Here is a 16,012-nt window from a genome sequence, read left to right as displayed (position 1 = left end):
GGGAAGATGCTCTGGGAAGAAAGAGACTCCGGCCTTGCAAATACACCAGGGAAGAGGAGACCACTTTGTGAGGAGAGTTTGAGGCAGTGGGTTTCAAACTGGCTCCTCGGAGCCCCGGGATTCTGTAGGAGGACCTCAGGAGTCACTCTTGGGAACAAGAGCAAGGCTGAGCTAAAATATCCTTGCAATTCTATTCCCAACAGAATTGCTTCTGCTTTTAATGGGAAGGGGAGGGGACACAGGAAAATTTGGTGTAGATTTTTTATCCTTTTTTTTGTTGAGGAAGATTAGCCCTGAGCTAACATCTGCTGCCAATCTTCCTCTTTTTGCTGAGGAAGACTGGCCCTGAGCTAACATCCATGCCCATCTTCCTCTACTTTATATGTGAGACGCCTACCACAGCATGGCTTGCCAAGCAGTGCCATGTCTGCACCCAGGATCCAAACTGGAAAACCCTAGGCTGCCAAAGTGGAACGTGCACACTTAACCACTGTGCCACCGGGCCCGCCCCATATCCATTTTTGTCTTGAGATAAAATCCATAAAATGTAAAATTTACCATTTTACCATTTTAAAGTGTACAATTCTTTTAGTATATCCGTTATGCTATAATGCTGTACATTAGATAATGTTATCGTTATCTAATTCCAGAACATTTTCATCACCCCAAAAACTAACCATATCTTCATTAAAGTCACTCTTCACTTCCTATTCCCCTGTTCCTCCAGCCCCTGGGAATCACTAATCTTTCTCTGTCCATGGATTTGCCTAATCTGAACATTTCTAATACACGGACACATACAATACACGCCTGTTGTGACTGACTTCCTTCACTTAACGTAACATTTTCAAGGTTCATCGGTGTTGTGACACACATTGATATTTCATTCTTTTTTATAGCTGAGTAATATTCCATGGATATAACACACTGTGTGTATCTTTTCATCAGTTGATGGGCATTTGCTTTCTTTTCACTTTTGGCTGTTATAAATAGTGCTGCCATAAACATTCATGTGCAGGTTTTTGTTCAAAGGTGTGTTTTTAATTCTTTGGGGTTTGTAAAGCTTTAAATGAAAGAGATTTCACAGCTCCATCCTCCATGCCCCCAAAGGTGCTTTGCACCACTGACTCTGGGGAATGGTATAATTAATATTTCTTAAATAGGAGGGTAAATACCTCTGGCGGTTGGTACTCATGTGCCTGTGGGTACACAAAGCCAAGGAGGAAACGTGGTGTATCCTTTTGAATCAAAGTTACTTAAAAACTGAGTGGGCAGGGGGAAAATAATGTTTTTATATTAAATGCAAACACATATCCAATATTTCATTGATTTTCAGACATTCATGTTTTAACACCTTTGAAATTAGGATGCATTTTACAATCAAGACTGTGTCCCAGTTTAACTTGCAGTGTTTTTTCTTTCTTAGTGATAAAACAAGGATGAGTCTTACAACAAATGCATCTCAGATTTCACAGATTATAGTATTATGGAGTACAATCTACAATTCACATATAATTTTAAAGATAAAAATAGGAGACTTTGGAGCTATTTGGAGCTCGTTGCAGTTTATGCATGTTCCCGTGACCACTCCTTGCCCCCTGAAGCTGTAGAATACAGTACTACTGCCCAGCACACCAGCATACCCCACAGCCCCATGGAGAAGGCTTTGCATGGCACCCTCCAGGGCACTTACCTAGTGTCTCTCTCTCTGACTTGGATTTATATTGCTTCCCTCACCACAGGCTCCCGGATGCACAGCCCTCTCTCTAACACTCTACTTCAATGTTGAGTAATCTCCCTTTCCTTACCTCCCCTCCGTGTAGCTGAGACCAACTGACATTTTCAAGAAGAATTTTACTAAAAAAGCTAAGGGAAAAGGAAACAGAAAAAAACGAAGGAAATCAAGGCAGCCCAGAAATTGCCAAGTTTTCCATGATCGCATGTCTCATGTTACTGTCCTATAAGAGTGAAAAAGAACTATAGTGAGACCCTTCCATTTCAGCGGAAGTTAATAACGATTCTGAAGCCTTGGCTCAAGTCCAGCTTAGCGCAGGATCAGCTGTTGCTTCTGTTCACCTTCTTTCACCCGTAAAGTGAGAGTCTTGGCATCATGATTTCTTGGATTCTTCCGTTGCTGACATCCTACAGATTGATTCTTTCGAATAAGTTCTGGCCCAAACAAAATGCCACATCCTTTGTCCATGAAATGGCTTAGGAATCACTTGAAGGGCTATGAAAGTAAAACCTCTTGCCAAAATCATGAAGAGAGAAAAAGAACACACAGCCTCGCTGGTTTAACTCATGAAAACTAGCTCTGTATTTTCCAAGCCGTGTGGTCACTGAGAAGGGGTTAGTTCAGAGTTGAGGAGTGCACGTTAGCGAAGCTTTGCTAACAACCATTCAGATTATTTTTATTTTCTTCCAGAACAGTCTCTCAGAAAAACTAATTTCAAAATGAATGAGCAAATTTTCCCAAATCCAAGAAAAATAACAACAACAACTTAACTTTGAATCTAAACCACGTTCCATGTGCCAGTGACTGGCTGAGTACTTCTGAAATCAGGATGGGGGATAATCCACAGTGCCTACACCGCCCATCACATGCTGCCTTGTCTTTGTATTTGAGCTTGTGATAAGGGTCTGAGGGCTCCTCTTTGGGAGCTGATTATTTTTGACATCTGAGGGTCATCCTTTCTCTATGCATTTTGCCTTGTGAGAGAAGCACATTTAGCAGGAGGGGAAAAGCATTGCATCTCTGCATTTATTCTGGATAACAAACTAACATACGGCTAAAGACAGGTTGAGGCATGTTACGAAAAAACCTATCAAAGTTGAGTTCAATCCAAACCATGTCTATGGGAAAGGTTGAAGTAAATGGGACTGTATAACATAAAGAGAATCCTCACGATTTGGGTGGTAGGGGTAGGAAAGAAATTATCTGCAAATATGTAAAGATATATTACATAAAAGCAAGATTGGGCTCATTCTGTGACATGGTGAACAGCTATTGGTACAATATGCAGTGAACAGTACACCTTTCTAGTAGTTAAATTCGCCCAAGATATTATGGCGTGCTTTGGGAAGATCTTAGTCCTTCAAGAAAGGAGATGTTCAAGCAAAGCCTGCTCACAATCAGTCATAAGAGCTCCCTAATTGAATTTTAATAGTTAAGGGATAGAACTTCATTTTTAATATCCCTTTAAATCAGAAGTTCTAATAAACCCCAAGCTATGCCAGGGGAGATGAAACTCTCAGCTGTCTCACAAGGAAAGAAGAATATAGGCTTTGACTGCATTCAGGGCCTTTTGATTCAAGTAGAAATGCAACCCAACACAGCAAGATTTTGAGAACAGCAACAGCAAAAGCCCAGCCTGTCTCGCACTGGCGATATCCTAGTGATGTAGGTTAGGGATCATGGGTCACCTCTTTTCAGCATGTTTGTGCCGCCCTCCTGACTCTCAGCCCTCTCTGCAGGTTGCAGCCAGCCCTCTGGAAACTCTGCCCTGTTCCCCACCTACCACTTGGGGGAAAGCTGCCCACCAAGGCACCAACAGTGTTCACACCAGCAGACTCTTTCATGGCGCACTGTAATTCGGGCAAAAATGTTCCCTTTCAAGAAGGATGACCCTCTTGCCAGCAATTGCTTGGATGAAGTGCTCATTCAAACATGCTGGGCTTGTTAACAGCTCAGAGCACGGAAATCGTGCAGGTAATTTCTATTCGCCATCCAATCTGTTGCTTGCCCACCCTCGCGCCAGCTCCCGTTCTGTCCTTCCCAAGATAGATGTGACATTATACACACCACTTTACGATCCCTAACACAGCAGGTGCCTTTAGATACATCCAACACCATATTAATAAGAGTCCTAATGAAGAACCAAAATAATCTACCTGTCACAGAAGCCATGTCACCCCCTAGGAAATTAAAGTGGCAAATCATCCCACACGTGGTCTATTTTTCCTTTGTCTCCACTTCATTCTTTCTGCCTGCCCCCAAGCCTCTCTTCCTTATGTGTGCTCCTTCTTGCAGAGAAGTTTCAGCAGAGCTGGGTATGGTTGCTAAATGGCCTAGCCATTTGCTGTGTCGTTGGTGGGAAGTGCACTGAGCCAGGAAACAGAAGAGCTGGGTAGGAGTTCCAGCAGCCCCTCTGTTTCTCTGTCCAACAGGAAACTTCACTTTAAGAAGTTACACCAGGGCAAACTTAAAGGATGCTGCAGTGGAGATTGCAGATGCAAGCTTTACTCAGAAAGACCCTACTCCTGTAATACTGGCTACTGCAGATTGGGCAATACAGGGCAAGCTCCCTGCCCTAAACACGTGCATAGTCTGGCATATTGACCAGCAAATTTTTTCTGAAAAGAGCCAGATACTAAATAGTTTAGGCTTTACAGACCAGACAGTCTCCAACGCAGCTGTTCAACTCTTCTGTTGTCTCTCAAGAACAGTCAGAGACAATATGTAAATGAATGACTGTTGCTGTTTTCCGATAAAACTTTATTTATAAAAACAAGATGGTGGGCCAGATTTGACCCTCAAGATGTCATTTGCAGGCCCCTGATCTAGTAGTGAGACGAACAAGATCCTACTGTTGCAGTGTTCAACAGTGGGTGATATGACAAGAGGGAAGGAGCTAAAGGTGGACAGAGAAGGCTTCCTGGAAGAGGTGAGGTTTGAGTCATAACCTGAAGGATGAAGAGCTGTTTGATTACTTGCCTGCCTCGTCTTCTCCCTCCACCATCATCTTCCCCAGTGGACTGCTCATCTGAGATTAGACTCAGATTTTGAGGTCCCTGAGCGCTCTAACTTATCATCATCTTAGCCATCTCTATACCTCCAAGATCGAGCTTAGTGCTTACTCATCATCAGGGCTTCATGCATGTTTATTGGATTAAAGAAGATTTAACTCTTCCCTGTTTTGACCATTCTCCCATCTGTTTCTTAGAATCTGGTCTTCCTGCTTCACTCTGTGCTATGCCTGGTGGAGACTTCATAATAAGGCAAGGGAGTCTTTTCACTTTGCTGGCTACTAGTTCATATTCTGGAGCCAGACTGCCTTTGGTATCATGCTCTCCCATTCACTAGCTGTGTGACCTTAAATGGGTCACTTAGCCTTTCTGTGCCTCAGTTTCCTCTTCTGTTAAAAGAGAATAATGATAGCATTTACTTTATAGGATTGTTGTGAGGATTAAATGAGTGACTATGAATACAGTATTTAGAAGGGTTCCTGACATAGAACAACTATTCACTAAATGCTGGCTATTATTAACATTATAAGGCTAGGCCTAGTCTTTTTTTAATAATCTTACATCTCCATGGCTGGAGGGGGAAAGAGGAACTGCTGGTAGCTGTTGACATTTATTTGGAAATTCTAACCAACTTCCTAGCTCCAGCCTTATTTGTTTGTTGTTTTAATCTCTCTGCCCTCAGCTGCTTCACAAGGAGAGGAGTTGATTGGCAGCTTAACTGTTTAAAATCAATATAAGAAGCACTTGGAGATTAAAGCAATTTAAGCAAGGTACTGGCTGTGGTTGGGAGCTGAAACTGCTCTTGAAGGAAACAAGGGGAGGAGATGAAGAAAGTGGGTCAGAAATGAAATGGCGCGAGCCCGTGTAGTAGAGGTGAGATTACAGCAATAGAGCGGCACGAGTTTTTCATCAGAGAGAGATTGTTTCTTTCTATAAAAAATAAAAGAAAATAGAACCCGAAACCCTAATCTCAAAATTGCTCCTGCCTGGTGCTGATTGTTCTCCTGATTTAAACACACTTGTCTCTACCCTCTGCTTCCAGCTGCCAAGCCCCCCACCCACACACATGCACTCACTTTCCCCTTCTCTAATCTCTGCAGGAGCTTCCTTGCCAGGGAGAGATGGAGAGATGGCATGTCAGCCTTGTTGCTGACACCGCGTAAGAGCAAATTCCACTGGAACTGAGCCACAGAGACCGGGTGAGGAGGTCCAAGAGTGTCATGGGGAACAGCTACCCCTACAACCATGGCTGCCCCAATCAGACGTTTGATTCAGTTAACCCAGTCTGGTCTCTCATAGTAGTGGGATCCACTAAGGGGAGCTGAATCTGCATTAAATCCACAGTAAGTTCAAAGCATTCTGGAGTAGACACGAGAGCCTCAGTGTGCCCCTTCCCTACCTGTCTCCGACATACATTGGAACCTCTCTTACTCATTCCTCCTTATTCTTCTTGCCCTACTCAGTCTGTATGCTAGGAGTTAAACTTGTATGGACTTGACAGTTCTTAATGCATCTCCCTAGCTACAACTCTTCCAATCTGGACCCCAATATCTCCCACCCTATTTCTACCACAAACTGGTCCCCTGCTGGGTTCACCAGATCCCTAATGAGGAACTACATGTGTTTAGCTTACTAGAGAGTTTCCGTACTTTTGACTCCTGAGTAGATTATCTAAATTCCTCAAACAATGTTGGTGATTTATCACGCTCAGAGAACCAGGAGGAGGCAGGCACCTGTAGTGTTGGGGTGTCCAAAGATCTTGGAGGGTTTGGGACCCACATCAAACAAGACCAGTCATAAAGGAAAGATTTAACCACATGTGGAGCATTTTAAGCAGGATGGGCTTTACTCCTACATACTTTTGAGTCTCCTCTTTAAGACACAATCTATACCTCTCCCCTTAAAAGAGAAAAGGAGAGTTCTGCACAGAAGAATGCTAACTAATATATATCATTGGAATACTAGAATAGAAAATCACCATTTGGTAACCATCAAGAAATAATTGATTCAATGAAGGGTCAACAATAGAAGTTTAAGCCATTGGGTAAAAGGCTCTTGAAAAACAAGCTATTCATGGAATTTCAAACTATAATTCCACAGGTCACTCCCTAATTAAGGAAAAACATTCTTTATAATTGGACACACCTGGTGGCTACTACCCTAACCAAGTGATAAAATTTAGTGACACCAATCAAGACATAAACTGACATTGTGTGCCTTGTGATATGATTCAAAGTCAATGACGCATTATCTTGCCGAAAATGTTTAGCTGGAAACTATTCATGAGGAAACAGAAAAATCCAAAATTTTGGATACCTAGCCTGGACTCTAGAAAAATTGCCAATGACATAAAAAGCAATAAATAAACAAACAACAAACATACATACATGAATAAAGAAGAGAGTTGTTGTATATTACAGGACAATAAGGAAACAAAAAAACAAATGAAACAATAGAACTTTAATTGGATCCTGGATTTCTTTAAAAGAGCTATGAAGTATATGTGGGGAGCATTTGCGGTAATCTGAATATGGACTGCGTGTTAGGCAATCTCCATATCAGTGTTGAATTTCTTGGATGTGATAATGGTAGTACAGTTCTGTAGGACAAGGTCCTTGTGTTCTATAGATAGATATATTCTAAAGTGTTTAGGCTTCCAATGTTATGACGCCTGCAAGTGACTTTCAAAAGATTCAGAAAAAAAAGCCAGGTTGTGTGTGTGTGTGTAGATGTGTGTGTGGGTGTATGTACATACATATGCAAATAAAGCAAATGTGATGAAATGCTGGTGATCATGACTCTAGATGAAGGATATATATGCATTCAATACAGTATTCTTTCAAGTTCTCTGAAGGTTGAAAATGTTTTTGAATAAAAAGAGAGAGTTGGAAAAAAACCCACCTCTTTTAAAATGTAATTATTTCTTAGAGGGCATCCTGAGTGATGGGCCAAAAGTCCCCAGAGTGTCCCTATCCTTTCCTCTCCCCTAACCATTACACAAGGTCTTGACTTTGTCACTCAACGTTTCTCCTCACTCCACGCATATATTCTCTTATAGTAATGAAGATTTACTTGGGATGTTGTGATGCTGAACAAGGACAAAAAGGAGGAAAATGTATGTGGGCTAAAACTGGAGAAGAGTTTGCCAAGGGATCATGGAAGAGAAGTGTGGTCGTGGCAGTAATGGACTGATAGAAATCATGAGGGAGGCTAACTGTGCGCCCCAAGGTAGACCTTTGGCTTGACCATTATTACCTTCACTTATTATGGGTATCTTACTCTCTTTCACTCTTTTTCACCACCCTCTAGTCTTCTTATAAGCCACCCCCAGTTGCCCTAGCAACTAGATGGTGCCTAGCCAGTGTCAAGGACCTGAGCTGGGGGATATGGGTGTAACTACATCTGACTGAACATCTCCAGCTGCCGTCTTGGAACAAAAACAGGTCAGATTGTTTGGAGCCCTCTTTCTGACTTTGTCTTCCAGAAACTCTTGCATATTCTGTCTCAGGCCACAGTAGACAGAGCTGTTCTTTCTCCCACTTTGGCCACTAGAAAGCAGGGGACCCAAAGACTTGTGGGTCTGCCTTCTCCACCACTGACAAGCAGAGTGATGTTCTGAAAATCTTTGCTGTCTCATTTGCCTTTTGAAAATCCTCTCTAAAGGTTCTATTTCACAAAGCAAGCAAGGTCTCTTGACTCTCCTGCTTCTGTTGTTGCTGCTATTGTCTTGCCCTTTAATTAAATGTGACAGACAGGCAGGCATGTTTGAGCTGGAGGTAAACCAAGGCCAAGCAGAATCTGGGCAAGGTGTTCTTCCTCTTGAGAGGGGGAGTCTCAGCACAAAGCCTGGAGCAGTGTGAAGAGAAAATCGATAGTCCTCAGCCAAACTCATTTTCAGATGTGAACGGTGCTTAAGGGAGGTACATGGTGAAAAGTTTTTCTCTCAAGTTGTTTTTGTCATTCTGTTCATGGTTGTTGTCTTATGAACTTTGCCTACCAGTACAACTCACTATTTCAATGCCAACCTTAGAACTAGATAATGGTTTATTCAGAATAATGACAGTTACCGCATTTGGAGTGCCTCCTATTGGCTTGTTCACTGGGCAGTTTTTGAGATTCTACTAAGTCCCGAGCAGTGTGATACACTTATACCAGTTCGGGTAGAGGGACATTATAACATCACACCTCAAATACATAATTACCTACATTGATACATGTAGAGTGGTAAGGGTAACCTAATTAAGGACTGACCTAGTCAGCATAGGGACAGAGAAGGTATTGTGAGGAAGTGATATTGAGTTGAGATATCCAAAATGAGGAATTAGCTAGGAAAAGTGTGTGTGCACATCTGTGCTGTGTGTATGCTCAGCTTCATGCTGGGTGTGTAGATGAATGTGCAGTGAAAAGAAATTCTAGGCCAAGGAAAGAGTGTAAGCATAGACCCTGATGAGGGAGCATGGAGGGTGACTGCTGCTTTCACGGATTCACTCTAGTAAAGGAGAGAACCACGGAAACCAGCAGATTGTAGCAGTGTATGCTAGATGATCATAGCACTCTAGCTTCTTTGAGGAGATCTGGGGAGGCCCAATTTTCCCAGAAATATCTCCGTTACCCAGTGTCAGCAGAACCTTAACCTCTCTCACTGGCCAATTCTATCTTTGTGTTTTTCTTACCTTTTATTTTAGAGCACAAAGGATAAGTCATTTATCCTTTGGGTTTTTTTCCAGCAAATATTTACTGAGAGCCTAAAATGTGCCAGGCATGATTCTAGGAACTGAAGTTACACGGTGAACTAGACAGAAAGAATTCTTTTTTCATGAAGCTTACAGTAGGTCATCCCCACTCTATAAAGTCATGACTGCCTGGAACTGCTTGAAGGATAGCATGATCTTGTCTCTCTAGAATAAATGGCTTTTCTCTTTACTTCTATTGGCTGCTTTGAATATAATGTGGACAGGCTGGGGACAGCCTTTCCACCAGGTGGTGCTGGGAAAACTGGGTATCCACATGCAAAATAATGAAATTGGACTCCCGTCTTACATCATATACAAAAATTAACTCAAAGTGGATCAAAGACCTAACCTTAAGAGCTAAAACTTTAAACCTCTTAGAAGAAAATATTGAGGAAATCTACATGCCATTGGATTTGGCAATGACTCCATGCATATGGCACCAAAAGCACAGTCAATGAATGAAGAAATAAATTAAAAACTTCATCAAAATTAAGAACTTTTGTTTATCAAAGGATATCATCGAGAAAGCAAAAAGACAACCTCCTGAAGGGAAGAAAATATCTGATAAGAGATTAGTATCCAGAATATACAAAGAATTCTAAACTCAATAACAAAAACACAAATAATCCAGTTCAAAAATGGACAAAGGACTTGAATAGACATTTCTCCAACTAAGATATGCAAATGACAAGCACATGAAAAGATGCTCAACATCATTAACCATTAGAGAAATGCAAATAAAACTGATAATAACATACCACTTAGCACTTATTAGAATAGCTGTATTCATAAAAATGGAAAATAATAAGTGTTGACAAGAATACGGAGAAATTCAACCCTCATGCATTACTGGTGGGAGTGTAAAATGTTGCAGACACTGTGGAAATGAGTTTGGCAGTTTCTCAAAAAGTTAAACATAGAACTACCAAGTGACTCAGCAACTCCACTCCTAGGTATACACCGCAAAGAATTAAAAGGAGAGACTCAAACAGATATTTGTACATTAGTGTTCATTGCAGGATTATTCGCAATAACCAAAAGGTAGAAAGAGCTCTAGTGCCCATCAACAGATTAATGGGCAAAAAAAATGTTGTGTGTACATGCAATGGAATATTATTCAATATTAAAAAGGAATGCAATTTTGATGTATGCTAAAACATAAATGAACCTTCAAAAAGATGTGCTTAATGAAATAAGCCAGATACAGATGGGCAAATATTGTGTGATTCCACTTACATAAGGGACCTAAAATAGGCAAACTCACAGAGACAGAAAGTAGAATAGAGGTCACCAGGGGCTGGAGGAAGAGGGGAAGAGGGCGTTCTCATTTAGTGGGTACAGAGTATTTGTCGAAGATGATGAAAAAGTTTTCAGTATAGATAGCGGTGATGGTTAGCCAACATTATGAATATATTTAATGCTACTGAACTGTACACTTACAAATGGTTAAAATGATATTTCATGTATATTTTACCACAATTAAAAAATTAGAAAAAAGGGGCCAGCCCTGTGGCTGAGTGGTTAAGTTCGCATGCTCTACTTTGGAGATCCAGGGTTTGCCAGTTCGGATGCTGGGCACAGACCCACACATGCCTTGTCAAGCCATGCTGTGGTGGCATCCCATGTAGAAGAACTAGAATGACTTACAACTAGGATATATAGCTATGTACTGGGGCTTTGGGGAAAGAAAAAAAAAAAGAGGAAGATTGGCAACAGGTGGTAGCTCAGGGCCAATCTTCCTCAACAAAAAGCATACTTTAAAAAAATAAATAAATAAATTTAGAAAAAACTGGAAAGGATTTTGAGTTTCCTGTGTAAACTTGAGAAAAGCAATAAAAATAACTAGTTATCAGGTCAGAAGAAAACAGATTCTGTATACATGTGCATTTGTGCACCCACGCATGCACTGTTGGAGATGGGGCAGCTCTTGAGAGAGTGTGGAGACCAGAGATGCTTGAGTATAATGGCCAAGGGATTTTAATGACCCAGAATGTTTAAATTTACATAGAATGTATATTTTTGGTGGGAGAGAGATGCATATGACACCTGTCTCTTTACTACTGGGGAAAAGAAAACATTAGACAGAGAAATGAAAGTAAAAAAGAAGGCTATGAACTCCCCCAAATAAAACATTTTATTCTGTCACTTTCAATTTTAGGTGACGATGTTGTGATTTAAGTTCCATCAGGACCTCAAATCTCTTTGTAAGTGGCATATTGCGTACTTCAAGGAAAAATATCTGAACCCCATGATTTAACAACAGAGAGAAAGGAAAAATCTTCAGGAGGTAAGATGGGAATGAGACAAGTAATTTAAATGCAAGGAACAAGAGGAAGATGTGACGAGCAGGAAATGGAAGAACTCCAAGAATACTAGAGAAATGCCAGTATTCTAGGGATCACAAAGATGTACTTGGTTCTTTTTCTAAGGCAGCGAGTGGATGTGTTGGAAGACACACACATGACACATGTAAAGAAAAATTGTTTCTTCAATAAAATCTTTTCATTTTCTACTCAAGAAAATGAGTAATGAAAAGTAAAATGAAAAAATACTTATCTATCTTTTGGCCTGTTCTTGGAGTGGATTCTTTAATTTTTTAATTTCTGGAAGCAATGGAGGCAATACGCCCCCTTTTCCATCTTAGAGAAGGTAAGCAGAAGTGATTGCTCACCCTTGTCAGCCTCAGCAGACCAAACCCACGCACTGCTTCTCCTGGGGGTGAGGAACCTGCCTTTCTGAGCTACGTTCAACATGTCTGACAGTAGTAACATCCAATTACAACTTTTCCTTTTGTATGTTGGGCTCAACATATTGAAAAGTAGGTCCAATTTCTTCTATTTACTAATAGGAATAGGACAAAGCAGTAAGCATGAAACATTTATCATATCATGATGTGTGACACAAAGACTACAGAGTATTGCAATATTTGTCCTCCACTTTTATGGTAATTTACATGAATTCTCCCTTGAGACTTGAACCGCTCACACTTTCTCTTCTGTGTTCTCCAGGTAACAATGTATCAAGTCCACTCTTCTTCCCAGCTGAAAGAATGATTGTAACCCTGAAAATGGCCAGAATGCCTAGGCTTGCAAAGAAGGATTTTCCAAGAGTCCCTGACAACTTTTATCACTTTATCTTACTAATTGGGAAAAAAGTGAATGCTGTACTCTTCCAAGTATAGAAATCCTTGCATTTGACCAGAATCCACAGTAGGTTAAAGATGGAAGCTGGTGTTTTCTAGCAGGTTAGCGCCATTAAAATAACAACAATCAATCCGTGTGTGTGTGTGTGTGTGTGTGTTTAGTGTTGGGTTCACGTGTTTTCAACTTTATGCAACATGACCTACAAATAAGGTAAGGTCTAATTCGCCTCAGAATGTTGTGTTCAGGAATGACACTTCCAGCCTTTAAACATCTTGATGCAAACCTTGTAAACTCCTTCTGCAGTACACCATTTACCCAGTTAGGATCCCATGGCCTTGAAGGCAGTGGCCCTCCCAGCAGCACTGACAGAAGGATATGTCACTTTTTTACATGGATATACGCAATTTCTCAACCCAATATTAGAATAGCCTCATATTTTCTGTTTGAGGAATGGTCATCTACGGCACTGACTGTTCCTTAAAGCGAAACCAGATAGTATTACAGAAGCTGCAATGACCAGGTCTCTAGGACTCTGAGCTGAGCTGGGAAAACGGAACCTTGTGGTCCAACAGCATACGCTCAGGAGGTCTGGATGCTTGGGGTGATTACAAATTGAGCACAATTGCTTGGAAGAAAAAAAGTAAAATGACACTTCTGGGAGTCATGTCTGGACAATGTTACTTCCCAAGCAGATCTTAACTTTTTGTACCCAATAGAGACGGTATAAATGAAATCATGTCCAAGACCTGAAGGCACCGTTTTCATCTAGTTCTCTCTTATTAACTCCATAACTATTACCAATTTTTCTTCCTGTATGGACCTACAAATTGTATAGCACGACTCGCTTTGAAACACTACTCTCTATTTTTCTAAGCCTATAAAACAGTTTTATTATCCCTGTGGTTATTTTGCCCAATTCACAGTTTCAGCACCTTGGAGAGTCTAGCTCATTACACAGTAGGTAAACGTTGCCCGGATCACACATTGTCAGCCATGGCTACAAATTCCCATGATCGACCCCCTCCTGCCATTATGACCTCTAGAGCAGAGCTGGTTGTTTCCCTCAGGAATTCTGTCTGTCTACATGGTGTCTTATTTCAGTTTAACACAGCTCTCTGTTGCACAGAATTTTTAATGCTTGGATGGCTTCAGTGCAATTTGGGGATGTTTTATCTACCCCAAAGCCATTTCAGTCTACAGAGAGACTTAAAATCCTCTGTCCTTCTACCTCATATCCTTTACAGTTCTACTCCCAAAAGGGCTCAAAAGGTCATGCCCTTCTCTATGTGGGATTCCAATTATATCAGACAGGTTCATTACCACAGACTGAGGTATGGAAAGTAATTTCTTGGAGGCTTCCACCACTCAGAATACCAGTGAACTCTTACTGAATATTCTTTCATGTTAATAGAGGTACTCACTTTAAATGCCTATGTCAATAGTTATACTCCAGGATACTTTTTAAAAATTGTGTTCACACATCAGTCAGCTAAAGTTTGTCATGTGTCATGTTTGACAGTAATTATCCTTAGCACATTGACAACCCACTGATTACTTCTCCATTTAATGAAATAGAACAATATCATTTTGTGGTTGAGACTGCCAGAGTTTACCCATATCCAGTTCCACTCTCCTTTGAGGCACAAGATAATATTACATTTCCTTACTGCCTTGTAGATAGTCCGATAGGACCTTGTATCACCTCCAGAAGAAGTGATGTGCATGATCTCTGAGATGAAATATTTAATGGCCAATATAAGACCCTCTTATACTCCCTTTACCTGCCCCATTGACCATGGGGCCCTTGTGTTCCAGATCGCACAGCTATAGGATGGTGGACCCTCCATCTGCCTGTAACGCTGAGGCACCACATTGGGGATAGTTGGTCTGGAGAGTCACCTGGACTTCACATGAATGAGAGATACACCTGAGTTTTGCTAAACCAACGAGATTTGGGTTTTGTTAACCACTGCAGCATAATTTGCCTTTCCTTATCAATAAAAATTTCTTCCATAATTGAGCATAACATCATATGGCCATACTTCTACTTATAGTTCATGATCAAGGTAAAGCCAGGTGTCATTAATCTTTAGAATTCATGGCTGGTCTCTGTATCCATACCACCCATTCTGTCACAAACAGCTACATGAGGATCTACCAGAGATGCTATAGATTACACTGCTTCATACAGTTCAAGTTCCACACATGCAAGGGGCTGGAGTAATTTAGGTGAAGTGAATGTCGCCTTGAACAATATTAGTCCTCATCAGAAGTAACAGATTGATGGGGACTATGGTAGCCAGGTATTACTGTGATAATGTTGCATAAAATCTTGGTGGTTTTACAGCATAATCATTTATGATCCTGACTTGCTTACTCACTACTTTATGGATTGCCTGCAAAGGGGTGAGAGATGCCCTGCTACAGATTGTGTGTTGTTCATGTCACAGGTGTTTCATTCTGTGTCCAGAGGCTGTCTAGGCATAGTCTTCTCACGGTGGGTGGCAAGAGTACAAGAGACCAAGACATATTGAGCAAGCACACTGAAAGCCTCTGTTCATGATATATCTGCTAACATACCATTGTCGAAAGTAAGACAGGTGGCCAAGCCCAAAGTGAACGGGGCTCCGGTGGGAGTGGGGGTGTATCCTCCCTTCCACCTGCTCTACTTGGAGGCATATCAAAGCCAAGTGAAAAAGGGTATGGGTGTATAATTCTATTAAAGAAAAGCAGTAAAAAATAGAAAAGAAATTCATCCCACCAAAAGAATCATACCAGCACAGGAAAAATTAACTAAAGGTCTTTTATTTCAAATGACTGTGAAATCTTAAATTATCTTTCCCCATGATATCATTCAGCTACATATTCAGTACTTCCTGATCCTGAAATATTTGTTCTTGTTATTTCTTTATGTATTAATCAATTTGCTGTTTATTATTTATTTATGGCTTTTCGTGTCTTGGCCACCTGGTAGCTAATCCTTATCTTGTCTCCTTATTTGGCAAAGGGCATTTTCGTTTCACGATATACTTACTTCTTTTTGATCAATTGCAAAATTACAGATGACTCCTGATTTAATCAGTGGATTATCATAATATTGCTCCCTTGGATTGGGTAAACAAACATATATTCAGCATAGTATGTTTTTTATTTTCTCAATTTGCAGTTGTTGGTTTGCTTTTTTTTTTTTTTTTTGACCAACATACCAATTGAGTAAATAAGTTATCTCTACTTCTACTTCTTTCTATTGTGCTTTAACAAAGAAAAACTCAAGATGCCTTACTTGTTTTCATGAGAAACACTCCTTGCGGCCTGCCACAGTGAATGCCATACTAATACTTGCATCCCATCTTTCTTATCCATCCCTCGGTCGTATACATCATGAAGACA

At 40.8% G+C, this 16,012-nt stretch overlaps 1 long non-coding RNA gene across 3 annotated transcripts in view; it reads left to right on the top strand.

Annotated features, from left to right (window-relative positions):
- The window catches only part of LOC111771936 (uncharacterized), a 139,366-nt gene extending 126,614 nt beyond the window's left edge, over positions 1-12,752 (top strand). For 2 of the 3 annotated variants that reach the window (XR_011432665.1, XR_011432666.1), the window contains exons 2-3: positions 11,638-11,766; positions 12,488-12,752. This is a non-coding gene — a long non-coding RNA (uncharacterized lncRNA). Of the gene's footprint in view, positions 1-11,637; positions 12,011-12,487 lie in introns of those variants that run through there. The other variant, XR_011432667.1, reaches the window with a different exon arrangement.
- Positions 12,753-16,012: the final 3,260 nt, after the last annotated feature.

Source organism: Equus caballus, chromosome 25 (assembly GCF_041296265.1).
Source record: "Equus caballus isolate H_3958 breed thoroughbred chromosome 25, TB-T2T, whole genome shotgun sequence".
NCBI classification, from domain to species: Eukaryota; Metazoa; Chordata; class Mammalia; order Perissodactyla; family Equidae; genus Equus; species Equus caballus.
The sequence above is the reverse complement of the archived record's forward strand: the minus strand, read 5'-3'. Positions and strand labels throughout refer to the sequence as shown.